Genomic DNA, 9,972 nt, shown 5'->3' with positions numbered 1-9,972 from the left:
TATAATCATTATAAAAAAGAAGACATTAAGACATATATACACATAAGATAGTATGAATCTTCAAGATCGGCAACTGTGAATCATTACAATTAATCGTTAAAGATTAAAAAGACAATGGAATTAAATTTAAAGTTGAAAGATGGACTCACATGAGAAGGACAACAACAAGGCAAAAAAAACAACTTTCATGAACACCATTTTCTCCATTTCTGATGATAATACTTGTTCTCATTACATATATGTATATATATATATTGTACGTGTGAAATAAGCTGATTTGTTGCCAATTGAAACAAATATTGATTCTCATTATACAAACGTATAAACTTATGATATGTATAAGATATTGCATCGACAAGTTTAATGCAGAAGATTTGGAAGATTTTCATATACTGTATTTTGACATCAACTCTCTATATATAGCTTTGACTTTTGAAAGAAAAAAATCTCCGATTAACGTTTGATAATATCAATTAAGATATTCCCATTAATCATGTATAATTCGGAAATTTATGTTTTTAATTGTTTAAAATATACATATATATATATATCCTATAAAAACGAACGGTGACAAAAATTACATAATTAATTAATTAATATAAAGAAGGCACTTAATGTGTAAGATTTTACTTATCTTTATCGTTCGTTTTTCTCCGATTCTAAACCTAAATCGCTCTTTAAAAAACTCTTACGATTCTTTTTGCTGTCATGGGAGTCATCATCACTCAAGAGAAGAGGACATCGACGTTTTGACATACTACATGACTCTGGACACGACTAAATATAAGCACATGAAACCGAATAGCGATAAATTCGTCAGAGACACTATTTTGGGTTACTTGATAGCGGCAAGAGACACAACCAGTTCAGCTCTCAGTTGGTTCTTCTGGCCACTGTCCAAGAAGCCTGAAGCAATAAACGTAACAAGATCCGAAAAGATATATATTAACAGGAAGATGCTGAGGTTTGATCCCGAAGATATTTAGACGGTGCTGTGTGTTAGACGCTAAGGTTATACCCACCAGTTCCATTTAACCGCAAGTCACTGGCAAAGCCAGACGTGCTTCCAAGTGGGAAAAGAGTACTCGATGAGGAAATTTGTTTGAGGAGATGACGTGGAAGATGGATTTCATACAGTGGATGAGTGGAAAGGTTAAGACATGAACCTTCATATAAGGATAAGGTCTTGGCGTTTAACGTTGGTCCAGCTTGGGGAAAAAGTTAACGTTCTTGCTGACTGATGAAGACAGCGGCTGTGGAAGTGATAAGAAACTATGACATCAAGTTCGTTGAAGAGCACAAAACAGAACATGGTCTAGAAGTTAATATCACGTAGCTAGTGATAATTTTATTTGGGGTTTTTAGTCGCTGTTAAAGATTAAAAAAGATGCATGCTTCTTAATTTTGTTAAGTGTGGAAGTTTTTGGAACAATTTCGCCTGCGCATGAATCTCGTAAACAGTTTAAATGTCATCAGTAATAACGTGGTACGTTGGTGTACTTGACTAGAAAAATGAATATGCAAACAACACAACTTAAAGCACACTATATCACAAATGAAATGAGTCAAATTCAATCATCACAAATGAAGTGAGTCAAATTCAATGTCAAAAATACTATAATGATGATAGTCAATTCATAGATGTAATTATACGGTGTTGGTCAACAATTAACAATTTAGTAATTGTTGGTAACTTTGTCAACAATTAGTATCTTATTATATAAAGTTTGATATTAAAATTACTAGTTAACAAGATCGTGACACATGTCAATCAAATATCTAAGATTTTTATACGTGTCCAGATTACTGTTTAACATAATCACGACATGTGTCAAATGTCTAAATTAATAAATTTTGATTCATGTCTAAGTTAATTGCTAGAAAAAAGTTAAAAAAAAATATTTACCAAACAAAAAAAAACTAATCCAAAAGCAAATAGGAAAAATTTATCTATCAGCATAAAGAAATTGAGAACATCTATATTATTAAAGCAAGTGTACTCCCTAGACTCAAAAATGGACCATGACTTGGTTTTGGTAGGTTTTTCATTAAAAATGATTAGAGAATCACAAAATTTAATCTAATTAACCTATAGTTTCGTTTAAGACAAATGACCATTACACCCTCGACCGATCACTTAAAAAATTATGAGTCGGGACGCGGATCCTAAAATATCCGACAACAAAAAGAAAAAAAAACCGCGGATCTGTTTGTACTCCAGATTAATCATTCACGGATCCAGTATATTTTTCATTCAAGATTAGTTATTTAAGATCCCAAACAGAGTTATTCGTTATAGGCAAACACTCTGATTTCATTTTCGTTTAATGTATTTAAAGGCTAACTATAAATTTTAATTACCAAAAATTCGGATAATTGCTTAATTACCGAAACAGATCATAACAAATATTCTTTTAAAAGGAAAGTTTTATGATTCAGTTAAAATCGTAGAAAACGAATATTCAAGTTACCAGATTTTACTTAATTCCTTGATTTTTGAGATTATAATTATTCTCTAATCTTTTACGATCAATTTTTCAAAGGAATATTCATTTCGCAGTTGTAACGAATCAAGCAAGTAAATATATTTTGCGTATATTTGACATATCAAATCTTAACTTCTAAGTGATAACCTAAATCTACATAATTTCACTATAAATATATTGAGAACTTCCTATTGGAATATTATACTAAAAGAATACATTTTTACTTCGTTACACAAAATGATGGCTCTGCCCCTTTCTTACACTCCTTTGAAAGATCTAAAACCATACAAAAATGCTTGGCGTATCACCTACAGTAAACGCCTAAGGATGTCACGTATCACCTACAGTAAGGCGTCTATCGATCCTTCGAGACCTGAAAGCAATGATTCTCGAAAGACCATCAGTAACAGTTTGTTAGAGTCTCTAATGGACTTCCTAACATCACCATACTGAATTAAAAAGTCTTTTTATCGTCCGAGTCTTTAGACAACCTACTTTGCATTTCTTGAACTTGTGTGCAGCTCAAGGGTTTCAAGCAAATACGTTTGTTGTCATGAACTCGCGTAGAGCTGCGAGAGTGACTCCTATCTCTGGTGGTGCTGGAGGTGGTTCATCGGCCATTGTACGTATCAGCTGTGGTGACGTGTAGCGTTGAGGTGCGACTTGAGTTTGAATTTAAACCTCGCAAGACAAAAACAAAAACTTAAACGCGTGAGTATCAAACGTTCGAGGACCACACAAAGATATTTATCTCGTCACCAAATGATTGAGAACAGCTCACCAAATTCAAACCTATGACTAAACAAAAGCAGTAAAGCAAAAGTACTACGCGACAAGAAATGCTTTATGACCAAAAGTAAAAACACGTTTATGCAACAAGATGCTAGCTTTATCGATCTAAAAGTAACTATGCAAGAACACGGATGAACACTAAGATGAAAAGGATGAACAAAACAAACGCTAAACAACTTAGACAAACACTTAACAACACAACACATGCACCAAATTAAACCAAAAACCTAATCGGAACAAGCGAAACGATTTTAAGCTTAATAGACTAACAAACAAGCTAAAGATCGAAGCTTTAAACAAAAGGAACAAGTTTTAGAACGAAACAACCTTGCAGAGCTTTTGAAGCTCTGATACCAAGCTGATGTGATCGAAGGTCGTGGATGCGGAACGGTCGAAGGAAGCGTCTTCAGACAGAACGAGATGCGCGAAACTTTCCTCGGACAAGGCTTGAGGAATCGAAACTAGAGACGAAACAAACGAAGGAAAGTGAATATGAGGTGATTCAAACGAGCCGATCGAAAGAATGGTCGTGAGGCCACGATCGGGTCGGACGGATGCGGTATGGATAGAACGGATGCGGAAGCGACTAAGAGTGGTTGCGGTAAGATGCGATGGAGGTTGCGAGATGAAATGAAACAATGAAAGAAGATGTGGATTGAGTGACGACACAAGAGGTTTGGCTCTCCTCTTGATACGGTAGCTAGCTAGCAACGAACCCGGTTCGAAGTTAGCTAGGGTTCTTTCCCTTAGACAATCCCGAATTGAACTAATGAAAGGAAGGAGACAAGATCAAAGAATCTCTCTTAGAGAAAAGTTTTATTTTCATTCAAATCTAAAGAACTACAAGAGAGCTAAGAGGGGTTTAAATAGCTAGGTTAAGGAAGGGCTTAAGGACACGCGGACTCATCTTGGTCCGCACATCGTCCTTTGACGTGTTCTCTTTGCAAATAGAACACGTCGCCTCCTTTGACTAACAATCTTAGCCACAAAACACTCTCAACGTTCAAAAGAGAATATTCCAAGTTCAAATTAAACCAAAAACCAAAGGAAAGAAAGATAACCGCCTTTGGCCTTGACGTGGGAAGCGACTTGACCTTAGAAGTTTTGCACTAGGCACCTTGCCTCGTTAAAACCTCCTCCGGTAAATCCAATGGAAAAAACCCGGAGTGAGGAAAAAGAGTACAATTCCTCACCTTAGTGACTTTGTTTACCTTCACTGGTGGGTAAGAGTGAAGGCTACGCGAACTGAACCTTCAAGCTCTTCATTGGCCGGCTGTTGTTGCATGAACGATTGTACGAAGAGGTTGATCCGCTGCTTGGTTGCCGTTGCTGATGATATGAGCTTTGGCTACAAAATGATCTTGAACCCAAACAAGGATGAGTCGTTAGCTGGTCTAAGGACCTCTCTAACTAACCCAGATAAGGTGGAGATGAATGGTGGATTGATAAGAACCACAATAGATGTGAAAGTCTACTGATACTTCTTAGAACACTCAAGAATTCGGACACACTCACGAATTAGAGAGCAATGGTTTCTTTTGTGAAACTGAAACAAGCAATTTTTATTAATCAAAAGGTCGAAAAAAAGAACTACAACTCAAGGCATTATATAGCCAGGTTCATAACTTATTCTAAGGAAAAACACATAAATCCTGCAAAGAGAAGAACAAGGAAAACCAGAACAAAATCAGAAAAATAAAGGAAAGAGACGTTGTGTAGAAAGGAGAATATCAAGGGTGCCGATTAAGGCAAATTTGATATCTTGACTTCATGACATGATTCTTCTTCGATCTCGGGATATTCTGGACGAGTGAGAGAGCCTTCTAGATGTCTTCTAGTGCCAAATAACACGTGCTTAAGTGGGCTTCAAGTTTGGGGGTGAATAAAACCCATTTAACCTTATTTCTTATTAGAGAGTCCACTGGACATGTGTTTACTGTTCGGTCCATATCTGGAGATTTATAGCAGTTATCTCGACGCTCGTTGGTTCTCCGGAAACTAGACTCAGAAGCTTTAATTTGATATATGGCTCATCTCCTGGCTCGTCCTGAATCGTCGGAGGTATTTCGTTGAAGACGGCCTTTAGTTGGGAGCTCTCCGATGGGGTTAGGCGAATGGCTTCAAACTGATCAAGGGGGATCAGTCCTTCATGTTCCAGCTTCTCCAGAAAGATGTTGAACTTCTTTTCTATGCTTTTGCTCCTGGTCCAAGTCATTGGTCCGCTTGGCACATATGGAGCTTGGATAATATGGCTTGGTGGTTTGATGTCCTCATCACTCCCTCCCTCTTCATGAGGTTTCGACCTTGAAATGTTTTCTCCTGCATCAAAATGAGCCAAATCAGAGACATTGAACGTATTTGACACTTTGAACTCACCTGGAAGATCCAGCTTGTAGGCGTTGTCATTAATCTTCTCCAAAATTTTGAATGGTCCATCTCCACGGGGTGAAAGTTTAGAGCTCCTTTGATTGGGAAATCTCTCTGGTCTCATGTGTAGCCACACCCATTCTCCGACTTCAAAAGTAACTTTTTCCTGCTCTTGTTGGCTGCTCTAACTCGTTGCTCATTGGTTTTCTCAAGTCTCTCCTTAACTTTTAAATGGAGCTTCTTGATTTCCTCGGCCTTTTTCTCGCCATCTAAGGCTAAAAAGTCTTTTTGTGGAAGTGGTGTTAAATCCAAAGGTGTATTGGGATTGAACCCATAGACAACCTGAAAAGGAGACATTAGTGTTGCACTATGGATAGCTCTATTATAAGCAAATTCAACAAAAGGTAAAGCCTCAAGCCAAGTTTTAAGATTTTTCCCTATTGTTGCTCTCAGAAGTGTTCCAAGCGTGCGGTTGACGACTTCGGTTTGGCCATCAGTTTGGGGGTGGCACGTGGTTGAGAATAGTAGCTTGGTGCCTAATTTCTTCCATAAGGTCCTCCAAAAGTGGCCGAGAAACTTGGTGTCCCTGTCGGAAACAATAGTCTGTGGCACTCCATGCAATTTTACAACTTCTTTAAAGAAGAGGTCTGCTGTTTGGGTTGCATCGTTGGTCTTAGCACACGGTATAAAGTGAGCCATTTTGGAAAAACGGTCCACCACCACAAATATTGAATCCTTGTGTCTGATTTTGGGTAAACCTAGAACAAAATCCATGGAAATATCAACCCAAGGAGAAGTAGGAATCGGTAAGGGAAGATACAAACCGTGGGGTTGGACTTTAGACTTTGCTTTCTTGCAAGTGATACACCTTGCAATGAAAGTCTCCACAGATTTCTTAAGGTGAGGCCAGAAGAAATGTTCTTTAAGCATGGCCAAAGTCTTCTCCACTCCAAAGTGTCCCATCAAGCCTCCTGCATGAGCTTCTCGGACTATAAGATCTCTTAAAGAATATTGCGGGATACATAGTCGTTTATCTTTGAAGAGATAGCCATTGTGAATGTAGAATGATGTGTGACCTCCCTTGCCTGGATTCTTATAGCTCTCTGCAAAGTTAGGATCAGACTCATATAAAGGTATAATCAATTCAAAACCAAGAACCTTTGCATCCATTGTAGAGATGAGAGCATGTCGTCTTGAAAGCGCATCGGCTACGATATTGTCTTTTCCCTTCTTGTATTTAATGACATAAGGAAACGTCTCTATGAAATCAAGCCACTTTGCATGCCTTTTCTTTAGGTTTGTTTGCCCTCGTAGATGCTTTAAGGTCTCATGATCCGTGTGAATCACACACCCCTTAGCGAGTAGATAGTGTTGCCAAGTCTCCATGGCGCGGACCAAGGCATACAACTCTTTGTCATACGTGGGATAGTTGAGTGTTGCTCCATTGAGTTTTTCGCTGAAATAAGCTATTGGCTTGCCTCCTTGAGTAAGCACAGCTCCAATACCTAAACCTGATGCATCACACTCAATCTCAAAAGTTTTAGTGAAGTCTGGTAAAGCTAAAACTGGTGCATTCGATAACCGATCTTTGAGTGCTTTGAATGCTTGCTCCTGGAATTCTCCCCACTTAAACTCCACGTCCTTTTTGATCACAGCAGTTAGGGGTGCAGCAAGAGTGCTGAAATCCTTCACAAATCTCCTATAGAAACTAGCCAAGCCATGGAAACTTCTCACTTGACTAATGTTGGTTGGTGTCGGCCATTCTTGTATAGCTTTGACTTTCTCTTCGTCCACTCTCAGTCCCTGTGAACTCACTATAAAACCTAAGAAGACAAGTTCATTAGTACAAAAGGTGCACTTCTTAAGGTTGGCATAAAGACCTTCCTTTTGAAGCGTTTTAATAACTTGTTCTAAATGAATTAGGTGATCATCAAATGTATGACTATAAATAAGTATATCATCAAAGTATACCACTACAAACTTACTGATATAAGGCCTTAGAACTTGGTTCATAAGCCTCATGAAGGTGCTTGGTGCGTTTGTAAGCCCAAATGGCATGACTAGCCACTCATAGAGACCTTGCTTGGTCTTAAAAGCCGTTTTCCACTCATCACCTTCCTTCATTCTTACTTGATGATAGCCACTCCTAAGATCAATCTTTGAAAACAATTAGATCCAGATAATTCATCAAGCATATCATCTAACCTTGGGATTGGATGTCGGTATTTGATGGTAATGTTGTTGATAGCTCGACAATCTACACACATCCTCCAAGTTCCATTTTTCTTTGGCACCAAAAGGACCGGTACAGCACATGGACTTAGGCTTTCCCTCACATAGCCTTTGTCTAAAAGATCCTTCACTTGTTTCTCCAATTCCTTAGCTTCCTCCGGGTTAACGCGATAAGCGGCTCTATTGGGCAATGGGGCACCCGGAACCAGATCTATTTGATGTTCAATTCCTCTTATAGGAGGTAGACCAGCTGGAATTTCATCTGGAAATGTCTCAGCAAACCGGTTCAAAAGATCCTTCACCTCTTTAGGGAGATCTTGTTCCAAAGCACTAAAACCTGCGCTCAAAACTTCCTTAAACATCATTAGTAATACCGGTTCATTACAAGTGAGTGTCTTAGCTATGTAGCTAGGCTTGATCAGAAAATTACTCTTAGAAGGAGAACCCTTCTCTTTAAGCATCTTAACTTGAATTTCATGCACTTGGTTCGGTGTGAGAGGAGTTAGATTGTATTTCTTCTTATCATGGACAAAAGAATACATGTTACTACGCCCATGGTGCATGGTATCCTTATCAAATTGCCACGGTCTACCAAGTAGAAGGTGACAAGCTTGCATAGGAACCACATCACACAAGACTTGATCCATATACTTTCCCACTTTGAATGGTACTTGTACTTGATCCGTGATTCGCAGTTCAGCCTTGTCATTAAGCCATCTTAGTTTATATGGATGAGGATGTTTAGTCCGTCCAAGGCTGAGTTTTGAAACCATATACTCGCTAGCAACATTAGTACATGATCCACCATCGATAATAAGATTACATACCTTTTCTTGGATGGTACAGCGGGTATGGAAAATATTTTCCCTTTGAGCTAGCTCATCTGGATGAACCGTGAGGTTCAAGACACGCCTTATGACCAGGGATTCTCCATATTCAGGTTCACAATCGACCTCTTCAACTACAACATCATCCTTGGTGAGATCTGCTTCGTCTTGTGACTCGTATTCTCCCGCATCCGTGAGAATCATAACTCTTGGGTTGGGGCAATCTTTAGCCATATGTCCTCTTCCCTTGCACTTAAAACATGTTATATCACGAGTTCTTGAATTGTTTGGGCTAGGGAACTTACTTTGGGTGGATTCGGTTGGCTTAGACTTGAACCGATTGTCAATAGCCACAGCTTTTTCTTTATCCAAGGGTCTGACTTGAGAGGTGGATGCAAAAGGAGTCTTGGCACGACCTTGATCCCAATTTTGAGTAGTTTTAGTTCTCCCCATGGTTGTCATCTTCTTCTTGATGTGTTGTTCGGCTTGTATAGCGTGGTGTAGAATGTCCTGCAGGTCGTGATAAGGATGCATTTCTACTTTGTGAGAGATCTTTTCTTGTAATCCATCAAGAAACTGAGCCATGGTGGTCTCGGCATCATCGTCAAGCTCCAGCCTATTCCTTAAGTGCTCAAATTCTTCGAAATACTCTTCCACACTCCTTGTTCCTTGAATCAACTTCCGGAACTTCTTTTGAAGGTCTCGGTGATAGTAGATGGGAACATATCTCTTCTTCATCAGCTGCTTCATTTCCCTCCATGTGGTTACTTGAGGGGTATCACTTCTCCTCCTATCATTAACTTCACGATCCCACCAAGACAAAGCGTGATTGGTAAGTTGAGCTACGGCTAAGGCTAGCTTCTTCTGGTCGGTGTACTTGTAGTAAGCAAAGATGTGCTCCATTCTCTGCTCCCACTCAAGATAAGCTTCAGGATCTACCCTTCCAGCAAACGTAGGAGCCTTGAGCTTCATATCCATAGAATTAGACCTCGTACGGTCTTCTTCCTCTGCCATTTCTTGGTTATGTCGTTGAGCTTGACGTCGTCGACGGTTGTTTTGTGGTCCTCCATCATCACTGAAGTCAGTCTCTTGACCATCTTCATGAACGACACCATTCTCTCGTCTTTGGTTATGGTTTGCACGAGGTTGTTCGATTTGGTTTAAGCGTTGTTCCATGGTAGTGAGTTGTTGTTGCATGGCTTGCAGTAACTGCATCATAGCAGCGTTAGGATCACCGGTGTTGTCACCCATCCCACCTGAAAGAATTA

This window comes from Camelina sativa, chromosome 5 (genome assembly GCF_000633955.1).
Source record: "Camelina sativa cultivar DH55 chromosome 5, Cs, whole genome shotgun sequence".
NCBI classification, from domain to species: Eukaryota; Viridiplantae; Streptophyta; class Magnoliopsida; order Brassicales; family Brassicaceae; genus Camelina; species Camelina sativa.
This window is presented reverse-complemented; position numbering follows the sequence as displayed.